Here is a 13,152-nt window from a genome sequence, read left to right as displayed (position 1 = left end):
CCTGCGGACGGGAGGAGGGCAAAAGTGGCTCCAGCCTTCCAGAAGGGCAAGACGGAGGGTCTGGGAAACTCCGAGCAGCCTCTGCCCTGCACCTCCTCCTAGACAAGCCGAGCAAGGACAGGCTAGGTAAGCGGTCAGGGAGGTGCAGGCAACACTGCCTCGAGCGCTGGTCTCCGCGGGCTGTGCTCGGGGGCACAGGGAGCAGCGAGAGGCCAGGCACCTCAGGTGTCCGCCAGGGCTCAATGCTGGAGCCAAGCGTGTGGAACATAGTGCTCAGGAGGTGGGCAAGAGAGGCTCGGCTACTGGCCGAGAGACCCTCAAAGCAAGTGGGTTGGGGGGGTGGGTAACACAGGAAAGGACTTGCAGTCCGAGCTGCACGGGGAGCCGCGGGAACCGCGTGGCGGGGCTCGCTGATGGGAGGCTGCTGGAGGCACGGGCCGGCCGCCCAGGCGGGACTGGACTCGTTGCAGCCTACGGGCCCCTTAAAGCTATGCCAACTCTTCCCTTAGCTCAGCTGTGCTAAGCCTGAGAACCTGCTGTCCGGGAAGCAGCTAGACATTGTTGCCAAAAGGGCGACTAGGCCCGCCTGGCCCTGGTGGGCACTTGGTCAGGGTGTAGTTGCACACACTGGGCCTGCTAGCAGCTACTCTGCCAGGCACTGACAGGTGTGCCAGAGCTTGCACAGGTGTTCTCACTCCAGAGGTCTTCCTTAGCAGCCTGGCAGATGCAACTGAATGCACCTGCAGCAAGGTCACACAGGTGATGCAAGCCTGGGAGGAGTGGCTGATGGCCCAAGTTGCTGTGCTGCTTTTCCCAGGGCCCTGCAGAGGCTGGCAAAAGGGGCAGAGAGCAAGCTCCTGGCGTGCCACAAAGGCAAAGGGTGTGCCCCGGGGCGGGGGAGACGAAGAACGCGGGCACCGGTCCGTGCTAGGGGCCAGGCAGCTGGAGAGCGGCTCGGCGGAGAAGGCCCTGGGGGTGGTGGTGGTGCACGAGCTGAGCAGGAGGCAGCAATGTGCCCTTGTGGCCAAGAAGGTATCCTGGGAAGCGTGAGAAGAGCATTGCCAGCAGGTAGCGGGGGAAGGGTGGGTGTGGGGGAGGCTCCTTGCCCTCTCCTCAGCCCTGGGCAGGCCACCCGCGGAGTACTGGCTCCAGCTGTGGGCTGCCCAGGACACGAGAGACATGGACCGACTGTAGCGAGTCCAGCAAAGGGTCACCAAGGCGAGGAAGGGGCGGCAGCCTCTCTCCTCGGAGGAGAGGCTGAGCAAGCTGGGAGCGTTCAGCCTGGAGAAGAGAAGGTGGCGGCGGGTGGAGCTTGGCAAGCTCTTCTCTGGTGCTGAGCTGGGCCTCTGCCTCGCACTGGCTAAGGGAGGGCATCGGAGGGGCCCAAGACCGCTTTTCTGCAACTTCAGGCGAGTGCGTGACCGTTGCGAGGGGGAGGGGGGGCTGATGCTTTGGTGTCAGGGTCTGAGTGGGCACGGTGTGGGTTTGGGAGGAGCGAGCAGAAGCGTGGACGGGCAGGTCTCTGGAGGCTGCACTTGGCACGCCAATGCTACGGGGGGGTGGGGGGGCAGGGGCCGAAGAGGGCTTCTCGGCAAGCGCTTGGTGGTGGGTGAGCTGTTGGAGAAGCTGTTGCATGCTGTGCGACTCTCGCCAAAGCAGAGAGTTGACTTGTCGTTAGTGCCACTCGTGTCCTGCGTGCCCACTGCAATCTCAGAAGAGCTGCGCTGGTGTGTGGGGAGGTTGGTGTTGGGCACTTGTGGGTGCAGAGAGCGAGCCTTGGGCTGCTTTTGGGACAGGTTTGCTGGAGTTGGTCTTGACCCCCCAGCTCCAGCCCCCGACCTGGTGTCATTTGGGAAAGCTGAGCCGGGGGCCTTGGTCTTTTTTCCCTGCAACGTCCCCTCGGTGTGGTGCATCCGAATTGGGCGGCCATTGCTGGCTGGGGGAAGGGGTGCCTGCGGCCTGAGCAGCGTGCCCATCATGTCGCCCTTTTTGGTGTGGGCAGACAGAGCGTGGGCTGTGTGCCTGCAGCGTGGAGGGTCAGGTGGTGGTGGGTCAGGTGAATGGGGGAGCTGCTGCCCCTTGGGGAGAAGTGTGCTGGGAAAGAGTCGCCGTATAGCCTGCTTCTGCTGGCAAAGGTGAGCCTGCACTTTGCCACTGTGTTTGGTGGTGGGAAGAGAGAGAAAAGGGCCAGTGGGCAGGGGGCTCCTGGGGCCAGAGCGTTGGCGTTGGGTGTGGCGGGGCTGGCGGGGGTGGTTTGTCCAGGCAGCGGCTTCTTGCCGCCTTTGCTTTGCGTGGCGGCCGAGCGCCTGTCGTCTTCTTGGCAGGGTGTCCTTGTGTGAGGCAGCCTTTGCGAGAGCAAGTGTCGAGTGCTGCAGAGGGATCGGGAGGTTGCGGATGAGGCCGGAGCAGCGGGAGGGTTTCTGAGCGTGGGCTTTTGGCTGCCTGGGGCCCTCGTGCCAGGCTTCTTGGCGTGCGGGTGCCACGGTGGGAGAGTTTGGTGGGGGGACTGGGGCGCTTGTTGGTCTTGCCGGGGAGGTAGTGCCTGTTGCTGAGGGCATTGTCACCGTAGCCCGGGGTGGCAGCGAGTTGTGTGTTCTGGTGGCCGTGGAGGGCGGCTCCCCTGGCCGCAAGGTTGGTGTCCTCGTGGGCAGCCGGGGAGCTAGCGTGGGGCTCAGCACTGTCATTGCCGTGGTGCAGCGTGGGGGGCCCCGAGCTGTGTGCGGGCCTTGGGGCCGAGGGAGCTGTGGGGAGTTGTTTGGGGCCTGGGGCCTGGCAGCTGCTGCTGCTGGCTTTGCTCGTCGTTTGCTTTGCGCAGGGGCCGAGGGTGGCGGAGAGCAGCTCCCGAGGACGTCCCAGGCCCCTGCAGTGCAGTGCAGGCCAGCGCGCCGGTGTTGGCGTGCGGAGGGGCCGCGTGCCATGGCGGAGGTACGCAGCCACGGGCCGGGCCCCGGAGGGTTGGGGCTGTTTGGGAGGGGTTGGAGAGCCCCGAGGAGCCTTTTGGCTTGTGCTGCCTGGCCCCTCAGGGGTCTCGCTGGAGTCCTCCACAAGGGTGGGATGAGAGTGCCGTCGGGGCCCAGGGGGCTTGTCTCTTGGGGCTGTGGCCTGGTGGCAGCCGCTGATGGCCTCACTCCTCCTTTGCTTTGCACGGCGGCCGAGCGTGGCGGTGAGCAGCTGCCGAGGATGTCCCGGGCCCGTGCGCTGCAGTGTGCAGGCAAGCACGCTGGCGTTGGTGTGTGTGGCCCCGGGAGGAGGTGGTGGGGGGTGGAGGGGGTCCCTTTGCAGCAGAGCAGCTAAGTGGCTGCGTGCTGGGCTCCGGTGGGCAGGAGGTGCTTGGGAGGTTTGGGAGAGGTGGCAGGGCCCTTTTGGGTGGTCCCAGCTGGTGCCTCGGGGGGGATCCTCAGTGGAGTTGCCCAGGGCAGCAGGAAGGGAGTCCCCTAGGGCTGGGGAATGTGTGTCACGGAGGGGAGGGGGGGGTCGGCTGCTTGTTTCTGGGGCGGCTGGGGCCCATCTGCGGCCACTGCTGGTCTCGTTGCTGCTTTGCTTTGCATGCCGGACGAGCGTGGTGACGGCGGTCAGCTCCCGAGGGCGTCCTGGTGCTGAGCGGCTTGGCGGTGCACAGGTGATGGCACCAGTGTTTGCATGCGGGCCCCCCGCCCCCGGCTGCATCAGAGGTAAGCGTCTGCATGCCAGGCCAGCTGGGGGAGAGCTGGGTGTGCAGGCGGGGCCGGAGAGTGCCCAGGGCCCTTCTGGGTGGTCCTGCCAGGCGCCTCGGGGCTCTGGCTGGGGTTGCCCAGGGCAGGGGGTCCCCTGAGGCTGCAGCCTTTGGGGGCGCGCCTTTCTTTGGAGGGCTGGGACTGGCATGGAGCGCTGACGGCCTCGCTCCTCCTTTTCCTTTGCCCAGCAGCCAAGGGCGGCGGCAGCGAGCAGCTCCCGAGGGCATCCTGGGGCCGTGCGTCTTGGTGGCGGAGGCGAGCGCGCCGGCGGCACCTGAGGGAGGGCATTCGCTTTGCCCCTGAGAAACAACATGTGTCTCGTCCACTTTTGTAGAAAAGGAAAGACCTTATTAAAGAAATGATGCTCGCTGAGTGGCTCTTTGGGTTTGTCCGTTGCAGTCTCGAAGAGAGAGCGGTGTGCCTAACGAGGTCACTGCTACCGAGCAAAACAAAATAGCAAGGCAAGAAACAGCTCCCGGTGGAACTGCTCCCCCTGTGCTTTGGGAGTTTGTCTGGACGTCAGCTTGGCGTTCTGAAAGGCGCGCTCTTGCAAGCACGGGGAGTGCGTTTGCGACTTTCTGCTGGCCACCCACATGGAGCAGCAGCTGCTTGCTGGGCATATGGCAGCGTGCGCGTGGTGAGGGAACCGCCAGGGTGATGAGCGGCAGAGGAGCCTTTGGAAGCCAGCAGCAAAGAGCAAGAGCCGAGAAGCAGCAGATGGCAAAAGTGCTCTCGTGAGGCTGTTGAAGCCCAGGCAGTGTCCAGGCAGCTGAGGCCGGGCAAAGGCAAGGCTGCAGGCAGCTAGGGCTTTGACGTCTTTCCGAGGTAGTGGTGCTAGTACCCTCCTCTCAGCCTTCGAGAAGAAGCCCTGCTGCAAGGTAGCTCGATGCCTCTGAGTGCCTGTGCTCGGTGTTGACTTTTTCCCGTGTGTTTGTGATGGCTTGGCCGCTGAGCGCCAAAAGCAGCTGCAGCTCTTGTAAAAGGGCCTGTATGCCTGGAAGAGGCCTAGCCTTCTGCCTGCGCCATTTCCTTGCCAAAGGCTGCAAGTTGCTCCGGCCTTGCTCTTGATGCGCTGCCAAAGGTGCTGTAGCCCCCACACAGGTACTGTCCGCGTTCCAGTTGGCAGCACGCTGGGGAAGCCAAAACCGTCCCTGGCTTGTTTGAAATAAGGCAACCAGTGTTTTGCCTGAGACCACTGGTGCCTGTTTTGCCCACGGAAAACAGCCCTGGCTGCTGTGCGGTTTTCCCACTCGGGAACTCACGGAGCCCTTGCTGACGGGAAGGGCTGTGTTGGGACAGACCGCTCTCCCGCGATGCCTTGCTCTTCTGCTCTGCGCTAGCCCTCTGCTGTTAGCCAGCGCCAGCGAGAGGCTCCTGGAGCACAACTGGCCTTACCTAATGACCATGTTCATCCGAGGGCTCAGCAGCTTGACGTTCTGCACAGTGTGCACCTGTTGTCCCAAAGAAGGGTTCTTTCGCCCGGTGTGCAATGAGCCTAAACCACACAGAGTCGAGATATTTGTTTAATTCATTTCTGCGCAGAGATGGGTGCTAGGTGGTAACTCCACCAAGCTAGCACACCTCATTACTACACAGCTTACACTTTATACAGTTTAAGCAACAGTTCTCAGTATAGTTTACAAGGCCATTAAGTCCTCCTCATTCTTATTGGTTCTGTTAGGTCTCCTCTTCATTGGAAGTCACAGTATCCTCTTTTTCTACTCGGCATGCTCTATGGGGAAGGGGCTTTGATCAGCAGGGGGCTTCCCTGCTTGCAGGTGGGTTTTTTATTATGCTAATTAGGATAGTTCACCCGGAGTTCAAGTAGTTCTCTCCTCTGTTTATCAGCTGTTTTTGTTCTCTTCAGGTTTATTTGGGAACTTCCTTATCTGGTTGCCTTATAGTGTTGTCTTGCTCCTTCCTTCAAGGCCTTGTTTTGTTAACTACCTGTGAAAGACTGAATAATACCTTACTCTCCTTTTTCCCCATACCTCCAACACAACCACTCTGGCCTTTCTCGCTCTTCTCTTCACTTTTCCCCTGTAGCTTTTGCCTTGAGAACCGCTTCTGTAGCAGAGGAGCGGTCTTTCGTGCCAAAAACGTCCAAAGTGTAGAAGAGGTGGAAGCAGGTGGTCGCGTGCCTCAGGACACATAGCTGGAGACAGCGTGTGAGCAGGTGCGTGCGCATGCGCGCGAGGCTGGCATTAGGCAAGCTAAAGGCCCCCTGGAGTTGAAGCTGGCCAGGGCCACGAAAGGCAACAAGAAAGGCTCCTAAGCGTCCACCAGCAGCAAAAGGAAGGCGAGGGAAACCGGGGGCCTGCTGCGAGAGGGGGCGGGAGCCCTGGGCACAAAGGAGCCTGACAAGGCAGAGGTCCTGAAGGCTTTCTTCAGCTCAGGCTTCACCAGGAAGACTGGGCTTCAGCACTCGCAGGTGCCTGCGAGCAGAGGGGAAGGCTGCTCTAAGGGTGACTGCGCTCCCCAGTACAAGAGAGACCTGGCACTACTGGAGAGAGTCCAGCGGAGGGCTACAAAGATGATTGGAGGACTGGAGCACCTTTCCTATGAAGAAAGACTGCAAGAGCTGGGCCTGTTCAGCCTGGAGAAGAGAAGATTGAGAGGCGATCTCATAAACATGTACAAGTATCTGAAGGGGGAGTGTCAAGAGGATGAGGCCAGACTTTTCTCTGTGGTGCCCAGCAACAGGACAAGAGGCAATGGGCAGAAACTGAAGCACAGGAAGTTCCACCTCAACCTGAGAAAAAACTTCACTATGAGGGTGACAGAGCCCAGAGAGGTAGTGGAGTCTCCTTCCCTGGAGATATTCAAAACCCGTCCAGATGTGATCTGGGGCAATATGCTCTAGAGGTCCCGGCTTGAGCAGGGAGGTTGGACTAGATGATCTCCAGAGGTCCCTTCCAACCTAAACAATTCTGTAATTCTGTGACCCTGGCTGGACGATCAGGTAAGGGAGCGTGGAAGCAAAGTGGACGCAGGCGCGTGCATGGGCCCGGGTGGGCTGCACGCGTGAGCGCGGCGGGCGCTGGCCCGTGTCATTGTAAGGCCACGCGCAATCATCTCGGAAAGGTCGTGGCGATGAGGCGAGGGGCCTGCGGACGGGAGGAGGGCAAAAGTGGCTCCAGCCTTCCAGAAGGGCAAGACGGAGGGTCTGGGAAACTCCGAGCAGCCTCTGCCCTGCACCTCCTCCTAGACAAGCCGAGCAAGGACAGGCTAGGTAAGCGGTCAGGGAGGTGCAGGCAACACTGCCTCGAGCGCTGGTCTCCGCGGGCTGTGCTCGGGGGCACAGGGAGCAGCGAGAGGCCAGGCACCTCAGGTGTCCGCCAGGGCTCAATGCTGGAGCCAAGCGTGTGGAACATAGTGCTCAGGAGGTGGGCAAGAGAGGCTCGGCTACTGGCCGAGAGACCCTCAAAGCAAGTGGGTTGGGGGGGGTGGGTAACACAGGAAAGGACTTGCAGTCCGAGCTGCACGGGGAGCCGCGGGAACCGCGTGGCGGGGCTCGCTGATGGGAGGCTGCTGGAGGCACGGGCCGGCCGCCCAGGCGGGACTGGACTCGTTGCAGCCTACGGGCCCCTTAAAGCTATGCCAACTCTTCCCTTAGCTCAGCTGTGCTAAGCCTGAGAACCTGCTGTCCGGGAAGCAGCTAGACATTGTTGCCAAAAGGGCGACTAGGCCCGCCTGGCCCTGGTGGGCACTTGGTCAGGGTGTAGTTGCACACACTGGGCCTGCTAGCAGCTACTCTGCCAGGCACTGACAGGTGTGCCAGAGCTTGCACAGGTGTTCTCACTCCAGAGGTCTTCCTTAGCAGCCTGGCAGATGCAACTGAATGCACCTGCAGCAAGGTCACACAGGTGATGCAAGCCTGGGAGGAGTGGCTGATGGCCCAAGTTGCTGTGCTGCTTTTCCCAGGGCCCTGCAGAGGCTGGCAAAAGGGGCAGAGAGCAAGCTCCTGGCGTGCCACAAAGGCAAAGGGTGCGCCCCGGGGCGGGGTAGACGAAGAACGCGGGCACCGGTCCGTGCTAGGGGCCAGGCAGCTGGAGAGCGGCTCGGCGGAGAAGGCCCTGGGGGTGGTGGTGGTGCACGAGCTGAGCAGGAGGCAGCAATGTGCCCTTGTGGCCAAGAAGGTATCCTGGGAAGCGTGAGAAGAGCATTGCCAGCAGGTAGCGGGGGAAGGGTGGGTGTGGGGGAGGCTCCTTGCCCTCTCCTCAGCCCTGGGCAGGCCACCCGCGGAGTACTGGCTCCAGCTGTGGGCTGCCCAGGACACGAGAGACATGGACCGACTGCAGCGAGTCCAGCAAAGGGTCACCAAGGCGAGGAAGGGGCGGCAGCCTCTCTCCTCGGAGGAGAGGCTGAGCAAGCTGGGAGCGTTCAGCCTGGAGAAGAGAAGGTGGCGGCGGGTGGAGCTTGGCAAGCTCTTCTCTGGTGCTGAGCTGGGCCTCTGCCTCGCACTGGCTAAGGGAGGGCATCGGAGGGGCCCAAGACCGCTTTTCTGCAACTTCAGGCGAGTGCGTGACCGTTGCGAGGGGGAGGGGGGGCTGATGCTTTGGTGTCAGGGTCTGAGTGGGCACGGTGTGGGTTTGGGAGGAGCGAGCAGAAGCGTGGACGGGCAGGTCTCTGGAGGCTGCACTTGGCACGCCAATGCTACGGGGGGGTGGGGGGGCAGGGGCCGAAGAGGGCTTCTCGGCAAGCGCTTGGTGGTGGGTGAGCTGTTGGAGAAGCTGTTGCATGCTGTGCGACTCTCGCCAAAGCAGAGAGTTGACTTGTCGTTAGTGCCACTCGTGTCCTGCGTGCCCACTGCAATCTCAGAAGAGCTGCGCTGGTGTGTGGGGAGGTTGGTGTTGGGCACTTGTGGGTGCAGAGAGCGAGCCTTGGGCTGCTTTTGGGACAGGTTTGCTGGAGTTGGTCTTGACCCCCCAGCTCCAGCCCCCGACCTGGTGTCATTTGGGAAAGCTGAGCCGGGGGCCTTGGTCTTTTTTCCCTGCAACGTCCCCTCGGTGTGGTGCATCCGAATTGGGCGGCCATTGCTGGCTGGGGGAAGGGGTGCCTGCGGCCTGAGCAGCGTGCCCATCATGTCGCCCTTTTTGGTGTGGGCAGACGGAGCGTGGGCTGTGTGCCTGCAGCGTGGAGGGTCAGGTGGTGGTGGGTCAGGTGAATGGGGGAGCTGCTGCCCTTGAGGAGAAGTGTGCTGGGAAAGAGTCGCCGTATAGCCTGCTTCTGCTGGCAAAGGTGAGCCTGCACTTTGCCACTGTGTTTGGTGGTGGGAAGAGAGAGAAAAGGGCCAGTGGGCAGGGGGCTCCTGGGGCCAGAGCGTTGGCGTTGGGTGTGGCGGGGCTGGCGGGGGTGGTTTGTCCAGGCAGCGGCTTCTTGCCGCCTTTGCTTTGCGTGGCGGCCGAGCGCCTGTCGTCTTCTTGGCAGGGTGTCCTTGTGTGAGGCAGCCTTTGCGAGAGCAAGTGTCGAGTGCTGCAGAGGGATCGGGAGGTTGCGGATGAGGCCGGAGCAGCGGGAGGGTTTCTGAGCATGGGCTTTTGGCTGCCTGGGGCCCTCGTGCCAGGCTTCTTGGTGTGCGGGTGCCACGGTGGGAGAGTTTGGTGGGGGGACTGGGGCGCTTGTTGGTCTTGCCGGGGAGGTAGTGCCTGTTGCTGAGGGCATTGTCACCGTTGCCCGGGGTGGCAGCGAGTTGTGTGTTCTGGTGGCCGTGGAGGGCGGCTCCCCTGGCCGCAAGGTTGGTGTCCTCATGGGCAGCCGGGGAGCTAGTGTGGGGCTCAGCACTGTCATTGCCGTGGTGCAGCGTGGGGGGCCCCGAGCTGTGTGCGGGCCTTGGGGCCGAGGGAGCTGTGGGGAGTTGTTTGGGGCCTGGGGCCTGGCAGCTGCTGCTGCTGGCTTTGCTCGTCGTTTGCTTTGCGCAGGGGCCGAGGGTGGCGGAGAGCAGCTCCCGAGGACGTCCCAGGCCCCTGCAGTGCAGTGCAGGTGAGCGCGCCGGTGTTGGCGTGCGGAGGGGCCGCGTGCCATGGCGGAGGTACGCAGCCACGGGCCGGGCCCCGGAGGGTTGGGGCTGTTTGGGAGGGGTTGGAGAGCCCCGAGGAGCCTTTTGGCTTGTGCTGCCTGGCCCCTCAGGGGTCTCGCTGGAGTCCTCCACAAGGGTGGGATGAGAGTGCCGTCGGGGCCCAGGGGGCTTGTCTCTTGGGGCTGTGGCCTGGTGGCAGCCGCTGATGGCCTCACTCCTCCTTTGCTTTGCACGGCGGCCGAGCGTGGCGGTGAGCAGCTGCCGAGGATGTCCCGGGCCCGTGCGCTGCAGTGTGCAGGCAAGCACGCTGGCGTTGGTGTGTGTGGCCCCGGGAGGAGGTGGTGGGGGGTGGAGGGGGTCCCTTTGCAGCAGAGCAGCTAAGTGGCTGCGTGCTGGGCTCTGGTGGGCAGGAGGTGCTTGGGAGGTTTGGGAGAGGTGGCAGGGCCCTTTTGGGTGGTCCCAGCTGGTGCCTCGGGGGGGATCCTCAGTGGAGTTGCCCAGGGCAGCAGGAAGGGAGTCCCCTAGGGCTGGGGAATGTGTGTCACGGAGGGGAGGGGGGGTCGGCTGCTTGTTTCTGGGGCGGCTGGGGCCCATCTGCGGCCACTGCTGGTCTCGTTGCTGCTTTGCTTTGCATGCCGGACGAGCGTGGTGACGGCGGTCAGCTCCCGAGGGCGTCCTGGTGCTGAGCGGCTTGGCGGTGCACAGGTGATGGCACCAGTGTTTGCATGCGGGCCCCCCGCCCCCGGCTGCATCAGAGGTAAGCGTCTGCATGCCAGGCCAGCTGGGGGAGAGTTGGGTGTGCAGGCGGGGCCGGAGAGTGCCCAGGGCCCTTCTGGGTGGTCCTGCCAGGCGCCTCGGGGCTCTGGCTGGGGTTGCCCAGGACAGGGGGTCCCCTGAGGCTGCAGCCTTTGGGGGCGCGCCTTTCTTTGGAGGGCTGGGACTGGCATGGAGCGCTGACGGCCTCGCTCCTCCTTTTCCTTTGCCCAGCAGCCAAGGGCGGCGGCAGCGAGCAGCTCCCGAGGGCATCCTGGGGCCGTGCGTCTTGGTGGCGGAGGCGAGCGCGCCGGCGGCACCTGAGGGAGGGCATTCGCTTTGCCCCTGAGAAACAACATGTGTCTCGTCCACTTTTGTAGAAAAGGAAAGACCTTATTAAAGAAATGATGCTCGCTGAGTGGCTCTTTGGGTTTGTCCGTTGCAGTCTCGAAGAGAGAGCGGTGTGCCTAACGAGGTCACTGCTACCGAGCAAAACAAAATAGCAAGGCAAGAAACAGCTCCCGGTGGAACTGCTCCCCCTGTGCTTTGGGAGTTTGTCTGGACGTCAGCTTGGCGTTCTGAAAGGCGCGCTCTTGCAAGCACGGGGAGTGCGTTTGCGACTTTCTGCTGGCCACCCACATGGAGCAGCAGCTGCTTGCTGGGCATATGGCAGCGTGCGCGTGGTGAGGGAACTGCCAGGGTGATGAGCGGCAGAGGAGCCTTTGGAAGCCAGCAGCAAAGAGCAAGAGCCGAGAAGCAGCAGATGGCAAAAGTGCTCTCGTGAGGCTGTTGAAGCCCAGGCAGTGTCCAGGCAGCTGAGGCCGGGCAAAGGCAAGGCTGCAGGCAGCTAGGGCTTTGACGTCTTTCCGAGGTAGTGGTGCTAGTACCCTCCTCTCAGCCTTCGAGAAGAAGCCCTGCTGCAAGGTAGCTCGATGCCTCTGAGTGCCTGTGCTCGGTGTTGACTTTTTCCCGTGTGTTTGTGATGGCTTGGCCGCTGAGCGCCAAAAGCAGCTGCAGCTCTTGTAAAAGGGCCTGTATGCCTGGAAGAGGCCTAGCCTTCTGCCTGCGCCATTTCCTTGCCAAAGGCTGCAAGTTGCTCCGGCCTTGCTCTTGATGCGCTGCCAAAGGTGCTGTAGCCCCCACACAGGTACTGTCCGCGTTCCAGTTGGCAGCACGCTGGGGAAGCCAAAACCGTCCCTGGCTTGTTTGAAATAAGGCAACCAGTGTTTTGCCTGAGACCACTGGTGCCTGTTTTGCCCACGGAAAACAGCCCTGGCTGCTGTGCGGTTTTCCCACTCGGGAACTCACGGAGCCCTTGCTGACGGGAAGGGCTGTGTTGGGACAGACCGCTCTCCCGCGATGCCTTGCTCTTCTGCTCTGCGCTAGCCCTCTGCTGTTAGCCAGCGCCAGCGAGAGGCTCCTGGAGCACAACTGGCCTTACCTAATGACCATGTTCATCCGAGGGCTCAGCAGCTTGACGTTCTGCACAGTGTGCACCTGTTGTCCCAAAGAAGGGTTCTTTCGCCCGGTGTGCAATGAGCCTAAACCACACAGAGTCGAGATATTTGTTTAATTCATTTCTGCGCAGAGATGGGTGCTAGGTGGTAACTCCACCAAGCTAGCACACCTCATTACTACACAGCTTACACTTTATACAGTTTAAGCAACAGTTCTCAGTATAGTTTACAAGGCCATTAAGTCCTCCTCATTCTTATTGGTTCTGTTAGGTCTCCTCTTCATTGGAAGTCACAGTATCCTCTTTTTCTACTCGGCATGCTCTATGGGGAAGGGGCTTTGATCAGCAGGGGGCTTCCCTGCTTGCAGGTGGGTTTTTTATTATGCTAATTAGGATAGTTCACCCGGAGTTCAAGTAGTTCTCTCCTCTGTTTATCAGCTGTTTTTGTTCTCTTCGGGTTTATTTGGGAACTTCCTTATCTGGTTGCCTTATAGTGTTGTCTTGCTCCTTCCTTCAAGGCCTTGTTTTGTTAACTACCTGTGAAAGACTGAATAATACCTTACTCTCCTTTTTCCCCATACCTCCAACACAACCACTCTGGCCTTTCTCGCTCTTCTCTTCACTTTTCCCCTGTAGCTTTTGCCTTGAGAACCGCTTCTGTAGCAGAGGAGCGGTCTTTCGTGCCAAAAATGTCCAAAGTGTAGAAGAGGTGGAAGCAGGTGGTCGCGTGCCTCAGGACACATAGCTGGAGACAGCGTGTGAGCAGGTGCGTGCGCATGCGCGCGAGGCTGGCATTAGGCAAGCTAAAGGCCCCCTGGAGTTGAAGCTGGCCAGGGCCACGAAAGGCAACAAGAAAGGCTCCTAAGCGTCCACCAGCAGCAAAAGGAAGGCGAGGGAAACCGGGGGCCTGCTGCGAGAGGGGGCGGGAGCCCTGGGCACAAAGGAGCCTGACAAGGCAGAGGTCCTGAAGGCTTTCTTCAGCTCAGGCTTCACCAGGAAGACCGGGCTTCAGCACTCGCAGGTGCCTGCGAGCAGAGGGGAAGGCTGCTCTAAGGGTGACTGCGCTCCCCAGTACAAGAGAGACCTGGCACTACTGGAGAGAGTCCAGCGGAGGGCTACAAAGATGATTGGAGGACTGGAGCACCTTTCCTATGAAGAAAGACTGCAAGAGCTGGGCCTGTTCAGCCTGGAGAAGAGAAGATTGAGAGGCG

This window comes from Struthio camelus, chromosome 3 (genome assembly GCF_040807025.1).
Source record: "Struthio camelus isolate bStrCam1 chromosome 3, bStrCam1.hap1, whole genome shotgun sequence".
NCBI classification, from domain to species: Eukaryota; Metazoa; Chordata; class Aves; order Struthioniformes; family Struthionidae; genus Struthio; species Struthio camelus.
Note: the sequence above shows the minus strand (reverse complement) of the source record.